Source organism: Dipodomys merriami, unplaced genomic scaffold, assembly GCF_024711535.1.
Source record: "Dipodomys merriami isolate MVZ:Mamm:240054 unplaced genomic scaffold, mDipMer1.0.p SCAF_31, whole genome shotgun sequence".
NCBI classification, from domain to species: Eukaryota; Metazoa; Chordata; class Mammalia; order Rodentia; family Heteromyidae; genus Dipodomys; species Dipodomys merriami.
Window position 1 is genome coordinate 17,598,552 of NW_027204604.1, and position 20,510 is coordinate 17,619,061.

General features: G+C 39.9%; 1 long non-coding RNA gene across 2 annotated transcripts in view; it reads right to left on the reverse strand.

Annotated features, from left to right (window-relative positions):
• The window catches only part of LOC138841036 (uncharacterized), a 611,708-nt gene that overhangs the window by 151,428 nt on the left and 439,770 nt on the right, over positions 1 to 20,510 (reverse strand). The gene's annotated exons all lie outside the window — the stretch shown is intronic.

The window sequence follows — 20,510 nt, forward strand, 5'->3', positions numbered from 1 at the left end:
CATTCTAGCAGTGCAAGGTTTATCCGTGTGTTCAAGGTCTTCAGTGTGAGCCAACTGCTGTGAAAATTCTCAAAACTGAACTGAATCTTCCACCATATGACAACTGACAAGATCTATTATTACTCTAAAGGGTTGATTTTTCTGCATTTTTATCAAACAGAGCATTGCCTTCATTTATCATTTGCTTACAACGAAGTGTGAATAAATTTTGAATTTTTCACTCATTTGTCAATTTTTAGAGTGGAACATCATCTCGCTCGAGCCCCACATAGATTTCAAACATTTGATAGCGTTCAATAAGCACCAGTTCATATTCATTTAGATCATTAAATTGTTCCACTTCCAGTTAGTAAGCATCATTTCACATTTGTTCATCTGTCCACTTTAACATTATCTCAGAAGCATCTTGCTTTGTAATATGAGATTCCTTGACTTAGTAAGCCCATTTTAGCTTGATAGAAGGAATCTTTTATATTTTATCCCCAACTTTGTGTTAGGAAGAAACTGTCTGTAGGAAACACAAGCTAGATTGGGTGCTCAAGCTCTAAATTAGTACCACACCATCATTTCCGGGTCATTTTCAATGCATACCTAAGAAATATGCATGTCTGAGAGTTTCCATGCTATGGTCATTTACTTAAGCTTTGAATGATTGTTATTCTGGTTGAATTTTATTTAAGTATATAAACAACAGTTTCCAGTGACAATATAGTACTAAAATCAGGGTCCTGAAGGAAGCTTAACACTTCTTTGTATATTATGTTGTGCACTGATATCCACCTCTATGTGTGAGTCTGAGGAGCTCTATTACTGTTGCATCTGTAGGCATCTAGTTTGCTTCAATTTATCTCCAAGCTTTAGAAACTGCTCCTTTTTGCCTTCATTTCTGCCCACACTACATAAAACACTTAAGATGCATTCAAAGTTGAAACAAAAATGAGCTGCATGTTGAAAAGTTCTTGCTTTCCTCATTGCAAACTCCATTCTCTTTTACTGGTTTTCTCACCCATACATAACTGTTTTTAGTACATTTCGCTTTACTTTTCATTGTTGCTTTCTGAACGCTCACCTTGGGAAAGAATGAAAATGGGATTTCTAAGGCAAATAACTGTGGTTTTCATTGTTGGGGTCCTTCAGTTTCTGGTCAAGAGTTTCAACAGTGTTTTCATACATAGCCCTGTTGGCACAGGAATTACCACTGCAAGGTGAAGATTTCACTATTTGAGTACTGTGTAGCAATTTGTATTTGCATCTTAAATTAACTTCTTTCTTGGGATTTTAGTGTGATAATCATGTTTTAAATGTTCATTTCTTCTTTATTCAATTTTGGGGATTATATGCTCTACCATTTAGCTACAATCACCAACCCTATTTCTAATACTGTTTATGGTTTATTTTTCAAGTGTGCCTTTTACTTTTTATTATTTCTTTTAACAATATATTGATTGAGACGATACCTTACTTACCTTTCAGCATTTGGTCCGTATCAAATAGTACATGGTAGTAAAGACTTCCCATAACAGCTCCCGCAGGTGGCGATCAAATGTTAGCCATGCCACTTACATAACTTGGTAGAAGAAAGGATCTACTGGACCATGTGCTCAGCAAGAGAGGAACACTCAACTGACTGGCCCTGAGGAAGTGAGGCAGCCTAGACCTTAAACTTCCTCTGCTCCATGACAGTTCTACCTCTTGTCATGCCCAATTCTTTCTCTTCTCCAAGGACATAGACCATGAAGAAGACCACGTACATACTGCATGTCTATTCCTCCATCTTAACCCTGGCCTCTGGACAAGCATACAACTTCTTTCATTACTCTGTCTTCAACCCATCCAAGAGGTTGAAAAGTGAGTTCCCAAAAGATACTTGAATCTTAATGTGTAGATCTCTGAATGGTCCTTCTTGAGACAATTAAAAAAACAACAGAGATTTTCAGACATGATTCAGTTAGAAATCTTGACAGGTCATCCTGAATTGTAGGATCAGCCTCTAACTACAGTGACATTTACCCTTGTAAGAGACAGACATGGGGAGATTTTTTTTTTTTTTTTTTTTTTGTCGGCCGTGGGGCTTGAACTCTGGGCCTGGGCACTGTCCCTCAGCTCTTCAGATCAAGGCGAGCGCTCTACCACTTGAGCTACAGCGCCACTTCCGGTTTTCTGGTGGTTTATTGGAGATAGGAGTCTCACGGTCTCTCCTGCCCGGGCTGGCTTTGAACCGCGATCCTCATATCTCAGCCTCCTGAGTAGCTAGGATTACAGGCGTGAGCCACCAGCGCCCGGCAGACATGGGGAGATTTGAGGTGACAGTGATGTGAACACAGGCAGAGCAAAGAGACGGCCTTAAAGACTGACATGATGGCACCTCAAACAGAGAAAGAGCGGTAGCCACCCTGTGCTTGAGAAGATGAGGAACAAGCTTCTCCGAGCACCTCGAAGAATCAAGGCTCCTCTCAAACAACTGTGGCCCAGTGATACGGCAGGCTTCAAGCCTCCAAAACTGCAAGAGAATGTGAATTATTTATTACAGAACTCAGAAGAGACATATACCCCCTGTGAGAGGAATTTTATTCAGTCTCAGAATTCATGAAGGTAAGAATAAAATGACAAGGCATTTCCTTACCCAGATCTAGGCGGCATCTAGAAGTATGTCTCTGGTGAGTCATTACTAACTAGAAGTTTCTATCAACATGTTGTGCACAGAAACTCCATAGATCCTACAGTGGAGATGACAGGGTGTATTTCTCTCTGTAAAGCTCCGCAATTCTCTATAAGGGATATCTTCATTCTGCACAAATGTCTTGAAAATGACTGGGAAAATGTGCAAATCACTAACCCTCTCTTGTCGGGTCTTCTCTGATCCTCTTCCTACCAATCCTCTGCATTATGTCACATTTACTCAGCCTCAACATTCTGATGAAACATTACTAGATCCTAAACACCCTCCATCCTTCCAAAGATGTCCGCACCCACTTAGAAAAAAGCATGAAGAGAAAACTTCCAAATGCATTCATGCAGATGATAGTTTGAGAGATGCAAGCAGATTTCTAACAAGAAAATCCATTAATTGAGACAAACGAGTCTGCTTCCTAGACTTGCATTTCTAAACATTTACTTTTAAAACTATTTGTCCATTTTATTTTTAATGAGAATATTACAAAAAGAAATCTTTAAGCTGTGGAAAAATCAATTCGTTTCATTTTTGTGCTATTAGTTTAGCAGTTAGATTTCCTGAGTTTCTTTTCCTATTTTATTTTTGATAAGGTTATTCATTATTCTTCATTTGTAAAGAGTATGATAATTTATAATGCTCTAGTTAGAATTGTTGTTGTATTTCAGCCACAACACAAAAAAAGTGTATTACCATGCATCTTATTCAAGCACATTTGAATTTGCAGAAAACATTCACTCATTTGGTAAAGGACAATTTGCTTTAGAATTCGTTTCTTTTATATGATACATTTTCTCGAAGGGTCTACTCTAAAAGGACTTCTACATGGAAATGCAGTCCTTTGTGTTAGAGATTTATCAGGCTCTGCTTAAAGAGGTTGCCTGGCCAAGTACAATGATTAAGAAATGATGACTTCAAGGAAGCTTAAGAAATATGTCCTTTTAGGCATTCCGTTGAACACCAAAGTTCATGTCCTCAGCAGGAGACATTTTCCCTTCTGGAAATCAACAACAAATGCTGACAATATGAACTAATATCTAAAATGTCAAGAAGTCTCTTCTAAAAGTATTGAAAGTAGAACGAGGTAAGATTAATTTTAGCTCTTTAACTCATAAGAACAATCTGAGACAAGGACTTTCTAATGTATACTTGACCTTTTATTATGAGATGTCATAAATCATTATTCCTACAGCTTAAGGTCAATTGTATATAATTATTATCCTTAACCTTCCCTCTAAGTATAAGGCTAGTATTGAACATAAGTGTATAAGAAGGAACTTAAAATGTGAAACAAGATGTATTATTCCAAAATAATAAAAACAAAACAAATTTAATAGGACCATATAAATATATTACCTAAAATAAAGCTAGTCATTCAGATCATTATTACTGCAAGATTAAAAACAACAGTACTGATCTCCAACACACACCCAACACATATGCTATTTACTAGATTCTGGAGAGCCCAGGAAAGCAACCTTAATAACCCAAGGTGGATAAGAAAGAGTACTTGCCTATACCTTAGTCTTCTAAATGCCACTGGTGAAAATATGAAATAGCATGTCAGTGATTTGATGGCATCAGAAGTCCTAGCTATGGTCTGGGCCATAAAATACATAACTTAGAAAATATCTAGCAATAGAAAGAGAAGGCTGAGGAATTCCATAGAGAACAAGTCCAAGGACAGGAGCCAGCACACTGCAGGGCACAGGTTACCTGCACTACCTTGGGTCCTTGCGTGGCCCAGCCACTAGAAGAACCCCCAGGGGCCACCGAGTGAGACTAGGGTCACCGTGCACTTCCCGCCCGATGGTCTAAGTCCTGACAGGGAAGATCCCCACGCAACAAAATAGGCATAAAGCTAGTTCACGCTCACAGGTAGGCAGCGAGGCAAAACAGATGTCTGCAGGCCAGTCCCTCAAAGCTCACTCGGGCTGCTGGGGGCATAGAAGCTCCTCTCTGTGCAGGTCCTGCTTGCATCTCCAAGGAGATGCTCCTGGGTTTCCCATCCTTGGGTGGCAATGGCCGCAGTGGGTTACAGCGTGGACGACCCCATGTTTTAGAGAGAAGGGTAGCAAAGCCTGGCCTCTCAGCCAGGTCCTAGCCGTCTGCATGCTGAGCGTGTTCTACAAGCATCCTTGCAACCTGGGAGAGGGAGGGAGGCTGGGGACACCCGAGCCGGTCCAAGGCCACCTGGAGAACTTGGCCGCAGTCCCCGGTGAACACGGATGTTCCATCTATTTCCACAGACCTGGAAGTGAGGCTTACCTCATTAAATCAGTGCATTCATCCACTCATACAGTCCATGGTTTATACCTCACAATTCCCAGGATTTCCACGACCACAGATCAGTCCGCTCTGGGACATCGGCCTTGCTGAAGACCTCAGGGATCCAGGTAAGAACTTGCTGAAGAGGGCAGTCCAGCTCCTGCAGCCAGCCTCCCTGTGCGGCCCGTGGATCTCCGCCGGGACGCCCCTGCATGTGTTCTTTCCTCCAGCTCTGGTGGCTGGGAGGAGGTGTGGCACAACATTGCTTCAAGTTGGGGGTGAAGTGGTTCTAGAACAACCTCAAGGCTCCATCGACCTTCCTGGGCTGGGATGGGCAGGGGCGGGCAGGGGAGGTCAAATGTCTTCAGGCCTTGGGGCAGACGTGGCAGCAATATCAGCATGCCCAGGGTCAGGTTCCTTACTGTTTTCTCTTGACTACTTAGTCTAAGACCTGGATCAAGGATCAAGCGAAGGGCGGGAATCTGGAGCCAGGTACTTGGTAAGTGTGCGTCTCGAGCTTTGCAGAGGGCTTTAGAACCTCATCGCCCTGGTTCTCATTGCCATACTCTTTCAAGGATTCCTATCCAACCTCCACCCTTCCCAGCCCTCAAATGCTCTCTACACTACCACCTTAGGGGCTGGCTGAGCAAACCCTAATGTTCCAGAACCTATCACCCTCGGTGTAGGAACACTAGCCCCAGGGTGCCATGAGACCAAAGGTGCAGGACTGCACAGAGTTCAGTCTGTTGCAGCTTTCTGATGAAAGGTAGAAAGCAAGACCCAAGGGGTGGCCGTCAACTTGGTGAAAGGACAAAAGTCATTTCACTCACATGTGAATCTAACATGAATTTCATCCTGGTGACAAATGTAGGTAAGCACCTCTTCCATAGTTGTGTCTATTCAGAGAATGCTGAGAAACACTGCAAAGAAAACCAGCGGGAGCTATTTGCACATGGTCAGGGCAGTTCCGACCGAAGACGGAAGCATTCATGTCTGAGTCCTTACTGTGTAATAATCCCATCTTGTCTAAAGCTATTGCTTCTGTCAAGACCCCCCGCCCTTTCCGATTACTGGACACTGTTCAACTTCTGTTGTACAGTGAGAAATAAACAGGGAGGAAGGTCTGATCTTGTATGAAGCTGACATGTGGTTGGAGGGACCAGACATCCCTACTCTCCGCACTGTTGCTTCTTCCCCTGGGCCCGACAGAGGACAGGCACAGCCTCAGGATCAGCCTTGGTGCGGCCTCCTGGGGTACCACGGCTGCCTGTGCTGCAAAGGAGCGTGGTGTCATCAGAATGATCTTTCTCACCCAGAGAACTAAAAATAAGCAGATGCAGACAGCTCACAAACTGGCAAAACTTTCCCCAAAACAGAACAGTTAAACCAAACACAAAACACTTACAGCTAACAAAGAGGATAGCATGTGCACAAAAATATCAGGAGGATACTTTATCCCCAAAGACAAGTATTTGATTAAAAAGTGACAAAAGCCAAGAAGTGTTTGAAATGCCAAAATAAACATTTTTTGAAGCTCAGTATTTGAACGTGATAGCACACAAGTAAAATTACAATGTGAGTTACTGGGGAAACATTGGAATTCAAACTACTCTAAAAATAAAATCTTATATAACTAGAAGCAGAAACATCAAAAATTGGCTTATAGAAGTTTATGAAGGCAAATGTAAGAGGCAAAGAGAGAGGAAGAGGGAGAAGGAGAGAGAGGAGAGGGAGAGGGAAGGAAGGGAGAAAGGTTCTGAAAGAAAAAAGGTCACTGAAAGTTCAGAAAGTATCATATTCATGTCATATAATATTCATATTGAAGTATATATAAATGATAAAAATATAAAAATTCTAGGGATAAGGAAAAATTATTAATATAAGAAGAAATTTTCACATATAAAGAAGTTACATATACACAATATGTATATGTGTCTGAATGCAGACACAATTTCCATTTCTGTTCCTCTAGAGAACAGTGACTAATGCAACATTATTATAAAGATCCAACAATGAGCTGTTAAGAAACTAAATATACTTTAGCAGGCAACAGTTTCATGAAAAGTATAAAGGATTGAAGAAATAAAATTAATTAAAATCTCTTATAATTCAGAGATAAAGGGCAAAAGTAATTATGAGAGACATATTTACAAAGCATAGAAGATGAATTCAAGAGACCTAAATCATATACTCACAACACCCTACGTTCTTATATCTTAGCACTGGAAGAGTGAAGAAAAAGAGGACAGAAGTAGAAGAAAGAAAAACCAGAAATCATAGAGACCTGATCACATGTTATATAATATACAAGCTCTAAACAAACTAATTCATATTTTCTTTGTGACAAGGTATACATATTTGCTTTAAATATATATAATTAAATCAATTATAACATCTAAAAGAAAATGTACACCTATAGAAAGACTTTTTAGGAGATTAAAATATAATTTTGTGCAAGATAAAATTAAAGAAAGAAAATCTCATTGAACTTGAACTCTGTAACATTCCATTAAGAATGTGATAAAAGGGGGGCGGGGGAGGCTGGGAAGGGATGTGAAGGGTAAACAAAGGAGGAGGCTGCAATGTTTGATAAGAAATGTACTCATTATCTTACCCATGTAATTGTAACCCCTCTGTACAGTATGTTCACAAAAAATAAAAATAAAAAAATATATATTAAAAAAAAGAATGTGATAAAACAGAATTCCATTTCCATTTCTAGTGATAACATATTATCACTACTTGTAAAAGTCTTTTTTCCAACTTATAGTCAAAATGTAAACTGTTTAAATAGAATAGACAAGAGTTTGTAAATATGAAAACATAAGGACATGCTTTATATATGTATATATATAAAATGATTGAAGAAACGTGTAGAATATTGTATTGAATGTTAACTAAATTTAAATACAAACTGTAGCTACAATGTTTCAGATTTACATATTTTCTATAAGTATTTATATGTTATATGTTAAGTTCAGAAACTTAGATCTTTGTCCAATATACTTGCTAAATTCTCATATTTTCCTGAGATTGTATAATTTAGATCTTCACTGTGGTCAAAGAAAACCACTTTTTTATTTGCCTTCTTGATGAGGAAAGTAGGAAATGGTAGTCAAAAGTTTTGAAACGGCTGCTTTATCTAATTTACTTTGGCAATTTAAGAATAGAATTAACAATAGAGATGATTTAACTTTAAAAATCAATGAAGATTAAGCAAACACAAGCTCATCTCTAATAGCAAAAACAGAAGAATAAGAAACCCTAATAAATGTTAATATTCACTGAGAACATTGAAAGTTCATTGGGCTAGGTGCATAGCCATTTACAGACAGCATATCCTTTCTTAATTAGAAGTGATATTTGCTGAAAAGGGGCATTGACCCCTAACTTGAGCCACAACTTAACTGAAAGATTAGACCCTGACAGCCCTGCCTCCCTCCTCCCGGCCTCCCTCCTCCCTGCCTCCCTCCTCCCTGCCTCCCTCCTCCCTGCCTCCCTCCTCCCGGCCTCCCTCCTCCCGGCCTCCTTTGTTCTGAGTCTCTCTCTCTCTCTTTCAGTCACCTTGGGTGCTAGGAAGGACAGGACTGATTGAGAACATCTCTATAGCAAGGGACCAAAACTTTCTGAAAGCAGTCGCAGAATCTCCCAGGACAGATCGCCATCCCAAATGAGCCATGGCCGGCCACCATGAAGCTGTACCTAGAGCAGGAGGAATGGTCTCATGGGGGCCAATTTGCTCCTTCAAGGGGAAACACCCCCCAACAGAACCCATAATCAACCAAGTTACACTTCACTCAGCACTGCGTCACTCTGCGTACCTCTAAACTCCTTTCCTGGCTTACCTGGTACAAGCACCCTTAGTTTTTACTACGGCTTTCCCACTGCCAGGTCTGAGTAGCTACCCCCATTTCCTTTGCTTTCATATTAATCAATTAATAACGCTGATGTCTACCATGACCCGTCCTGAGACTTCCTGAGACACAGTCATGAACACAGACTGCGGACAGTAGTTGTATATCAAATGTTGGGAGGAGGACGGTAAACTTAGTTTATTCCTCAATCTTGAAATAAAAATTCTCATCCCATTAGAGTACATTGGATCGTTACTTAGGAAGTAAAGGTCTTAGGAGCCTAGGTTTCCCCTACCCCTTCTGTGATACAGGATTGAAAATTTGGGGGTTGGGGGGAATGGCAGACAGTTGAATGACACAAGTCAATTAGCAACCCAGCAATGAAATGATTCCCAGAACTAGAGCGACCGCAGTGGAAGACTTGGCATTAGAGAGAATGTGAACAAAAGTTCTGAAAATCTCATTCTGCTGGCCAGAGCCTTGTGAGGGAAAGAGTTCTTAGCCTTCATTAATCCAATTAGCGTGAAGATCCCTGAAAGATCACTTGTCTTCACAGAAAATATGTTTAGATAATAGGTTTCGACCACATGGCATCTTTCTTCTCCAGGGCTGAGAAGATACACATCAGGACAACATCTTCAGAGGGAACACAAAAGTCTAAAAACAGTTTGGGCGAGTTCTTTGAGAAGCCCGCCATGTTGTTCTCTGAGCTGAAACAGATTCAGGAAGAAGGGGAGAGCCATGCATCTTCTACAGACAACTCTGGAAGAGAACACAGGGTATGGGCAACACAGAGAAGAAAGCAGAGCCTGAGAGCCGGGGAGGTGAACCGCAGCATCCATCCGATCAGGGTGGAGGTGGCCTTGCCCACGTCAGGGTCAGGGCCCTGAGTCTGCTATGAGCCTTTGGAGAACTTACCCCCAGTAAACGGATCAAAAGCAGGGGCAAATTAGCAGGTAGCGTTCAAGGCAGACGCTACTCTCTTACCTCACACTCCCTTCCCTGTGCATATGGTGAATAACCAAAAGCGATCGCATTTGCATCTGTGGAGATCCATACCTTAAGGTATCTATAAAATCATTGGATCTAGGTCTGGTGAATCAGTGCAGATCACGATGCTACTTAGAGGATAGATTCGAAACAATTACCAACCCCTTTGCTTTGAAAACACACTTTATATCCGATGCAAATGCGGCTTCATTCATTACTACTTCTTCTCCTGAGAAAACATGTTTAGTGAGAAAAATAAAGCCTAGGAGCTCTTTTCCAGCCAAGAAAATAAACAGCGTACAGCTTGAGATTCCATCTGTGCCTCCTGCTTTCTCCTCCACAGTCAGCCTTCCCCACTGACAGCCAGGAAAGGTAGCATTGCCACCATGACTCGGAGGAGAGCTGTGGTGACAGCACTGAGGCGATCGTGAGGCACGATTTGTTTTCACCCTGAGCAAAACAGACGTCTGCGGAACGTGAGATCCTGCTCAGCAGAGAGGCCAGCAGCTCAGGCCGGGCCAGCATGGATCAAACAAGGCAAGTCAGACCTTCTTAACTCCTGGTACTCAGTGTTCAAACCTGACAAGTTGAGGGGATCACTGACTTAACTTGATTAGCTCAGCTTTTGTTATTTTTTGCAGCAATCTGATTCTCCACTGGGCTTCACTGGTCTGTGGTCTCCTGATTGACAATGTGCACGTCGAGAGAGGACAGGCACACACACAAGTTTTTGTTGGTTGAGATGGGGTCTCATGTGCTTTTTCTTCTGGGTTGGACTCAAACAGATCTTTTCTCTCTCTGCCTCCCAAGGAGGTAGGATTAAACCAGAGGGGAGCAGGGGACATGGAGCCAGTGTGCCCAGATTTTTCTTCTCTCTGCGGTAAGCATGTAAACAATATGTGGGCTTCCTTAGGGTTCTTTGAGCAGTCCAAAGACTGTTCTGGAAATAGAAATACAGGTCCCCATCAGCTTGAGCTGTGGTGACCCTATGCTTTGAAGGCCGTGTATAGTTAGAATGGAAGGTGAATGCTCACACATTCCCAGCAGTGTCAGATGAGACACGAGGCCTCAGACACATCCTCCAGCCTGCAACGAGGAAACCCTGGGAACAGTTTCATCTTAAGGCTTCCATCACCTGAAGGAAGAAGATTCTGAACCTAAGGAAAGCAGAGAGGTCAGCCCAAGTCACACAGGATCACCTTCTCTCATTTCCCACCAGGCCTTTAACAACTCCAGGGGATGTGTGGAGATAAAAAAGGTGAACAAGACTTTTTGCAGCTGTTCAAGGTGGAAAGTTAAAAACTTAATGCAAGACTTGCCAAAAGGGAGGAAATTGTGTGCATACTAGGCTTTTCAGTGGCAAGATAAATATACCCTAAGAGTAAAAATACCCTAGGAATAGAGTCGGTCTGACGAAGATTGAAATCACCCTAAAGAGCAGCTTGATTATGGTCATTTGCTCCTCACATACGCCGAGTCCAGAGGTGGGAAAAGTGGAGACAGTCCCAGCAAGTTCCTTATGCCGTGCAAGCACAGATTGGAGCCCATGCCCTGCAACGTTGGAGAATTTTTCACAAATACACCAGACATTTGATGGCAGAAGGACAAAATCAAATGAGATCAGGGATTAGCGCCCACACATATTGGTTTCCAGATGGATACCAATGAACGAGGCTCAGCTTAATTTTATCTTGGACTAACGTGGTATGGCCCTAATTTAACTACTGCTGAGGACAAAGAAGAGCCTATGCCGGAAGGCAGTCCAAGGCATATACCACGCTACTACAACACACCCAACACTTACATGTAAATATGGCATGGTATAGCAATAAACAGGAAGAGATAATGGGTCCAGCAAGGTGATTCCCAACAGGACAATAGGTAGAGTTAGGAGGATGGCAGTTCCGTGTGAGCTCAGACAAAAATGTCAGCAAGACCCTGGGCTTGGAGGCCTAGGACGCTGTTCACTCTGCTTGGCAGGAGATGGAGTTTGGAGGACAGCAGTCCAAAGCTGTCCAAGGAAAAAGTGTGAGACTCTATCAGGAAACAAACGAACAAATAAACAACACTAAAAGTCAAAAGGGACAGAGTATGAACATGAGTGGTACAAAAGAAAAAGAATAACAATCATGTTCAATTTTGTGACACAGATTTTAAGGTAAGAAGAATTTGTGCTTTTGATAAAATATTTTTGTTTTTATTTTTGTTTTATCTTTTTAACTGGGAATTGGTTATATAATAAAAAATGAACTATCAAGCAGGTGCCTTTGGCTCACATCTGTAATCCTAGCTTCCCAGGAGGCCAAGATCTGAGGATTGTGGTTTGATGCCAGCCAGGCAAGAAAGTTCATGAGACCTTATCTCCAATTAGCCATCAGAAAAGTAGAAGTGGTTCTATGTCTCAAAGCGGTAGGGCACTAACCTTGAGCAAAGAAGCTCAGGGACAGCGCTCATGCCCCATGACCAATCAGAAAAAAAAATGATGAAAGAATTATGAGGAAATTAGAAGATTCAAGAATGGAAATAGAAAGCTAGAATAGACAGCAGAAGAGGTATAGCAAAATGAATGACCACGGTCCTAAATAATAAGACAAATCTCGATGTTTAGAGGGAAGGACCTAGAAACAAAATATATACAAAACAGACCTAACACTTTTGGTAAAGGAAGGGTGGAAGTGAAAGAAGAATAAATAAGGAAATTATTTGAAAAAGTAGTAGGTAGAGATTTCCAGAAACAGAGACAGCAAGTTACGGATTTAAAGAGCTTTGCAAATCTTAAATTACATTTAATACATTTAGCAAAACGTCTAAGATGTCAAAAAAGACAATACCAAAAATAATATCTTAATCTACTTAGATAATCAGAACAAAGTTCCATAGAGTGGGTGGTTCAAATGACAAATATTAATTTGCCCAATTCAAAGTAGCTAGTAGTACTCTAAGATTAAGTCTGTGGCCTATTCATTCCTGGTCAGAACTCTTTGTGGCTTTCTGTTGGCCACGGTCTTTATGAGAGAAAGACAGACAGATAGACATACAGAAAGGCAGAGACAGAGAAAGACAGAGAGATGGAAGAGCATATTCCTTCCTTCCCTTTTCCCAGTCATGTTGCATTAGAGTCAAACCCTTGCAACACTGTTTTATCTATATTATTTATGAAAGATCTATCTCTAGTGCTTATTACATCAACATGTGAAAGTTGATGGGGTGGATATAATTCAGTATATGGTAACCAGCAAGGTTTTTTTTTTTTTTTTCAAAAACGGATGAGAACATTCACAATTAGCCTGTTAACGTAAACAATGAGAAAACAGAGTGTGAAGTGATTTTTTAAGCACTATAAAAGTCAGCCAACAAAACCTGTCTGCATAGTAAGAATAGTACTCAAAATTTAAGGAAATAAAGACATGTTCAAGCAAATAAAAATAGATTTCTGTAATAGTGTATTTGTCAATGAAGTAACTATAAAAGAGATTTTCTGGCAAATGTCTATTAACCCAATATGGAAACAGCAAAGGTAAAACATGGCATAAGGTACAGTAGAAAGGAATACATAAATAAACTCAATATGGCTGAATAAATAAAGAGTCATGTTGTCTCCTGTATTTAAAATCAATGCTACCTAAGAAGAATTAACAGCAAGGATTGGGAAGTAGAAAATGGAGTTAAAGTATTATAAAGTCTTCATTATGCACAAAGCTGCCAAATATCTCATTTATATTAGAACTTCAGTAAGTCAAGAATGCTTATGGCAGAAGATTCAGGAAATTCTGAAAGGATAACTCAATGATCCGACTAGAAATCTATAAAAATGGGAAACACGGAAGAGATGCAGAATTATTACTAAAAAGAAGATGAGTAAGGAAAGCAAAAGAAACACAAGCTGTCGATGACAAATAGGAAAATCAAGGTCTCCAGTCCAGCAGAGCCTGAAGTCCTGGGAAGAGTGAAGGATCAAGTCTGCACTGTACGGCATGGGATAGGATGGTGGGAAAGGATGGTGGGAAAGGCTGGCTTTTCTCTTCCTGGCTCCTAGAATATGAAAGCTTGTCTGAGATACAAGAATATCACCTAACTACCATTGGCAAATATGTCTAGGTAAGTATATATGATATGAAATGAGAACAGACATCACTTCTGCATAGAAGACTGCCTCCTCTCACTGTGGCCCATACCTCTTCTCATGCTCTCGCTCGTGTTTTCTTTTAAGTCAAGCAAAACTTGGGTTGGTGCTCTTTTGACGTCCACTGTGGGGATATTGGCATTGATTACTGACACTGCAGACCTCCAGGATCATTTGCTCTCTGGATGTACACACAGTTGCATGTCCCATTACCATAGAGGTAGCTCTATGCAGCGTCCCATGTTTAGGGAATGCTTCCTGACTTCTGATATTTTAGAGTTCTATAATTTCCATTTTCCTAGGATAGGGCTGAACAAACTGTTGATTAAAGATCAAGTCCATCAAGCTGGAAGAGATAGTGCCTCTCCACGTTATCCTTGAATATAATACTTCTTCTACTTGTCCCCCTAGCTTTCCTACACTTTCTCCATTGTGGCATTTGCCACTTCCATTAACTGTCCTTTCTTCCAGGGCACAAATGATGTGAGAGAGTCATTCTGGCCACTGGTGACCCAATGACCAGAAAGCCCATGGCTCTTGGTACATATCCCTCAAAGTGATATAAGCCATAGTTTGTGTGTAAGAATTACAGGGGCAAGAGATCCAAGAAGCGCTATTCTATAAAAGGTGATTTAAAGGGAGGTGTGTGGAGAGTGGACTTTCTATAAAGATGTACTGAAGGGAGAAATGAAAGATGATTAGAAATGTTCACATTTAAAAAAAAAGAGGTAAACCATCATGTATACTTGAGAATTCTCAAAATAAAGATAACAGGTACAGTTACAAGAAAGGTAAGATGGCCTGAAGAGAATAACTAAAACATGGCTAATAGTTGATGCAAGAAGTGCATCGTGGGCTTGTTCCTGTGTTTACTCTTCTGCTAATAATATACTTGACATACTTCAAATTAAACTGTGATCCAATGGTAACTGAAATAGGAACATTCGGAAACTCTGTGGGTATAAGTAATTAATAACCTAAGTTAATAGGTATAATCAATTATTGCTGAAAAAAATGGCCAACAAATACTGGGGCTAGGCACCCAACCATTTTTATTGACTATTTGGAATTTGAAAAGTTAGAAAATGGATATGCTTGAGCAAATATTCGCAATAGGGAAATATCAGAGGAAAATGCATGAATGGTGACTGAGAAATTACAGGTAGGTAACAGTATGGTATTAGATAAGGAGTATAGTGATCTAGGTAAGCTGGTAATCAAAAGAAAGGAGGAGAGACGATTGATTAAAAATATAGACTAACTCTAGTTTCAATATTTAATTTCCGCAGCATAGTGAAAAATTGACATAAGTTTAAGTACTTTAAATTTAGAAAAGGAGTCCACTTAGGGTATTAAGTATCTATCATCTCATACATTCTCTAAGCTGAGACAGTTATTATTCACTAGAGTTTTGTTGCTTGACATTTTGACTTTAGATCTCAAGAGCTCCATCATCTTGCTTCTTTCAAGTAGATGCATTAAAGATAATTGTCAGCTATTTAGAGTTCTTTAAATGACATGGCATACTCTTTGATGCCGGTCAATTATAATAATTAAAAAATAAAGTCCTGCTTCTTTCCTAGTTACCAGGACAATGTCATTTTAAAATGTAGCACATACGAACTGAATAAAATGAATTTAACATATGAATTTTGGCATATGCAAAGTGAATAAAATAAATTAAGTGCCCAAAGCATCCCTTAACATGGTAAGGATAATGGAGTATATTCAGAAGATATCAAAAGTAAAATACTTCACTTAATGTTATGGGGCTTTACAAATCCAACCATTTCCCTGCAAATGGCATAGTTTATTCTTCTTTATGGATGAATAATGTTACATATGCATATAATTTTTCTTGGTCAATCCACCACTTGTAGGACATGTAGGTTGTTTTTATAGCTTGCTATTGTGCATAGTGCAGCAAAAATAAAATAAAATTGAGTGTGCAGATGCTTTCTGTTCATGCTGCTTTCTATTCCTTCAGGTATATGCCCAAGAGTGGTACTACTGGATCATAATGTAGATCTACTTTTTTTGGTAGCCTCCATACTGACTTCCATAGTGGTTGTTCTAGTTCACAGTCTCACCAACAGTGCACCTTCTCCCCAAATTGCTGACAGTATTCATTGTTGATCATCTTGATGACAACCATCCTGATCCAACTAAGGTAAGATCTGTGCTGTTTTGATTTGCATTTCCTTTATAAGCCAGGAAGTCAAACATCTTTCTGTGTGTTCTGGTGCTACGATCCCATAGTATTATATACATCAATAGATTTGGTAAGATGAAAATATTTGTACAAGGAATCAGTGTCAATATGCAAAGTGAAATTCCATGTTTATTAATTATTCAGAGATAATTGCAACATCCAAGAGTATATATTGTTATTGTATATATTGTTATTTGGATAATAATATTCTGCTTAGGTGGGCAAAAATTAACAGGCCCAAATTTCACAGTTGAAAAGATATGACAGATAAAGCTAAAGCTTTTTTTGTAGTAACCACCTTTACTTAATGAGCAAAGTACTCCATAGATGCCATAGAGCTGGCATCAACATTATTTTTAATATCCAAAATACAGAACAGGTCCTGTCTGATATGTGGGTAGTAGTTCAAGGAACAGAGCAGGAGGAGAGGATGAAGGAGGGTGAGGATGTCAACTATATGTTCATGGGTACAAAATACGTCATGTGTAAGAAGTGTGTGGGGATTGGTTTGGGAAGGAAAAGGATGAGGGAAAGGGACAGAAGGGTGAGTCTGATCATGGTACATTGTATTTATGTATGGTCAAAATCAACCCCACTGGAACAATGAGGTGATCTGATAAATATGGGGAAACTGACCTTCCCTGTCCATGGTCAGACCATAAAATCCACAAGATGAAATGACTCAAGTAGTAAGAAACCCTGTCAGGTGATTAAAAAGCAGGAAGGTATAAAGGATCATTCCTATTAACCAAGAACTCAACACTCATGAAGGGAAAGAACATGAGCATGAAATGACCTGGAATTAGTCTATTTTTTCAGTTCCTTGCTTATCCTATTATTTATATTTTTACCTGTGGTTGTCCAAACTTCCCACACACACACCTTGCTGATTAGTAGGACACATTTTCTTAAGGATTTTTGTGTTTTAACCATCAATTCCAACCCATATGGTCAGTTCTAAATCCTTACACTTTTTAAACACCTTAGGAGCCTGAAATTTGGTTCAAGGCCAACTGCATATTTACTGTTTTCTTTCGTGTCATAGCTTTTGAAATGGTTTTAAGGTTCATTTTCCTTCATTGTGCAATTCTGCTTTCTAAACACATTCTACTGGCCTTTCTATCTCTTTAGATTAAAAACTAAGGAAAAAAGAAAAAAAAATGAAGAGGAAGAGGAAAGGAAAACCGCCTTCTAGGCAGTATTTTCAGCGCTGTGTTCCTAGCTTTCCACGGTCACTTTGGACTTTCTAAACCACATCGCAGCTTCAGACAGCAGCTCTCTGGTGAAGTTCATTCCAAGGAAATCTTTTTATAAGAAAGGAAAGAGCAATTTAATAATTCATGGAGCTAAATTTGTTTGTTTATGTATTCTTTGGGCCTAAAAAATGGCCTGGTACCCAACAAATCCTGAATAAGTATTTGTAAAATGAATAAATACTGGGTTTTTTTTCTCTTGTGGATTAAATTTCCTTTATTTAAAGAAGAAAGATAACTCCTCTGCTTTCATGAGCTTCATAGCACAAGCAAATGCTTGACTGCTCTAAGAAATCCCAAAATCTAGAAATGATTAAGTGAAGGCACAGCTTTCTCTTAAGGATTGTTAGATTGATTCTTAGAATGCGTCAGCTGCCTCGTTCTCCTCACTCCATTTCCCACCCTTGATTCTCTTGAAGAAAATATTTCAGTGGCTGAATGTTTATTTTCCTTTACACGGAGCCTGCTGTATAAGGTTCTAGCATAGAAAAACAAAGTGAACCAGCCAAGAAGAAGTCTGTTTTCAAAGACTAAAGTAAAGCAAAATAAATAATATGTCATTCCAAAAGTTCAGCTATTGTCCCACAGTGGAGAATTCACCACGGGAGCCACAGAATTAGATAGATTCAGTGCTGGAGTGGAGGAGATAGAAAATCAGCCCAGGGGTCTGATGGAGGATGGGGGATGGGCCTAGAGAACCTTCCTGAACAGGAGAAGTAAATGGTTTAACTGTATGGGAGATGGGAATACAGTGGTTTATAATCTGCTAGAGTACTCAGGGTGGGAGAATATACTCTCCAAATGCCTGTTGTTCTCCGGATTTGATGCACCTGTCACAGGAGAGGGAGTTCTCCTGAAGGAGAGGTATTAACGTCTCAGTAGGAACTGATGAAATGGCAGAAGACAGTTTTTGTGGGGTTTTTTGTTTTCGTTTTTGTTTTTTAACCTTCTATATGTCTGTGTTGAGCGAAAGAGTTTGACTTTGGTTTGCAGGGATGGTTTGGGACTTGCTTAGCTCCTGCCAGACAGGAACTCTACCACATGAGCTACAACTCAACCCCCTCTGCTTTCGCTGTGTTTCAGGGGGGTAAAAGGATCATGCTCAGCTGCCTTTGGCCACAACGATCCTCATCATCTTCTACATAGCTGGATGACAGGTGCACATGACCTAGCTGTTTGCTGGTTGAGATGAAGTCTTTCCTTGTTGGCCCGTGATGGTGTTAAACTGTGGTCCTGCTAGTCTCTGTCTCCTGAATATCTCCAAGAAACTATTCAGCAAAAGTTGGATGTGGTACTGTGGCTCCAAGTGGTAGAAAGTTAGGCTTGAGCAAAAGCAGCCTGGGGACAGTGCCCAGGCTCTAAGCTCAAGCCCCAGGGCTGGCACACGCACAAAGAAAAAGGTCAGAAGTAGAAGTATGGCTTAAATGGTAGTGGGCCTGGCTTGAGGGGGAAGATAACCAAGCCAAAGTGCAAGGCTATAAGTTCAAGTCCCAGTACTGACATAAAAACAAAAGAATAGAGCATAGGAAAACACATTATTACTAATGATAGACACACACATCAAGAAAAAATTAAAACAAAGTAGATATTCCTAAGGTTCAACTTGGTAAAATGTTAACCTTAATCACATATCTCATTGAAGTTCCATAAATAGTCTAAAATTGCTATCAAGAAATCATAAAATTGAAAAATATATGTAGATTTCTTGCCAAAAATATTACTTAAAATTTAGAAATTATCAATGTTTCCTTTTCCTTGTTGTTCTTGGACAGCACTGTTTCTATGCCCACCATCCACACAGAATCTCCCAGCTAAAATTAACAAAATTGTAACAGTGCCTTGTGCATTTGATCTCACGAGTAAATTTTATATAAAATCATGTAATCCTCAGCAATGAAAATGCAATCATAAATACCTGTAAATAAACATTCACACACATACACATGTGTGCATAGTCAGAAGGACCAGAGAAAAATGTGAAATTTAACTTTGCTACATTTTGCTTGAAACTACTTAAATGTTCTGAGCTATGAGCACACATGTTTCTTTGCATAGCTTTCTCCTCTTCTCTTGTCATTTGCATAGAATAATTGCCAAAAACATACTTTAGAACATATGACACTTTTTAATCAAATAAATTCCCTTTTCATATAAGAAATTCAGCCATATAGTCTCTGATATTACTTTCAGAAGAAAACAAATTTGACATTTTCCCCAGGAAGCATGTTCAGGCTTTAACCTGCTGTTTTCCAAAGTTTAGTTAATTGAGGGCATTGTATATTCTAAGCACTGGGTATACCGTGATAATTTAATAAGTTCTATTCCTGACATTTCAAGGTCTTACAGTCTCGTAGAATTTATTATATTCACAGTCGACAATAAAGTATCAATTTGGTTCGCCACTAACCAAGCTTCATTACTCTCTAAATATTTATTTTCCTCCTGTTGGATTTCAAACTCAGTGATCAAAAAAATCAAATTATTTCTCATAACTTTGAAGATCGATAGTATTGTTATCCGATTTTGATTCATTTGTTTACATTTCTGGTGAGATCCGGATGATTATTCGAAACTGGAGATTCATTAGTCACCCTGGGTCTTTTCCATTGCCCACACTGCATATCCACCGTCCCAAGTGTCACCCGCCTTTGCTCTCAGCATGTGCATGGAATTTGTTAGACAGAAGCTTTTCCTTATTCCCCGTGCTGCAGCCCTGGTCCAAGCCCCCAGCATCTCCTGCAGTGGTTGATCTGCTATGTCTACTGCTCAGTTCTAACCCCCAATCACCCTCCCATTCTCTCCTATTATGTGCTACTTTTTATTTTTGGAAAAGTGATGTTACAGTTACATTTACATAAGTCAGGTGATGAGTACATTTCTTTTTGTTTGTTTGTTTGTTGTTATTGTTGGTTGTGGGGTTTGAACTCTGGGCCTGGGCGCTGTCCCTCAGCTTTTCAGCTCAAGGCTAGTGCTCTACCACTTGAGCCACAGCACCACTTCTGGTTTTCTGGTGATTAATTAGAGATAAAAGTCTCAGAGACTTTCCCACCCAGGCTGGCTTTGAACTGTGATCTTCAGATCTCAGCCTCCTGAGTAGCTAGGATTACAGGCATGAGCCACCAGAGCCAGGCTGGTACAT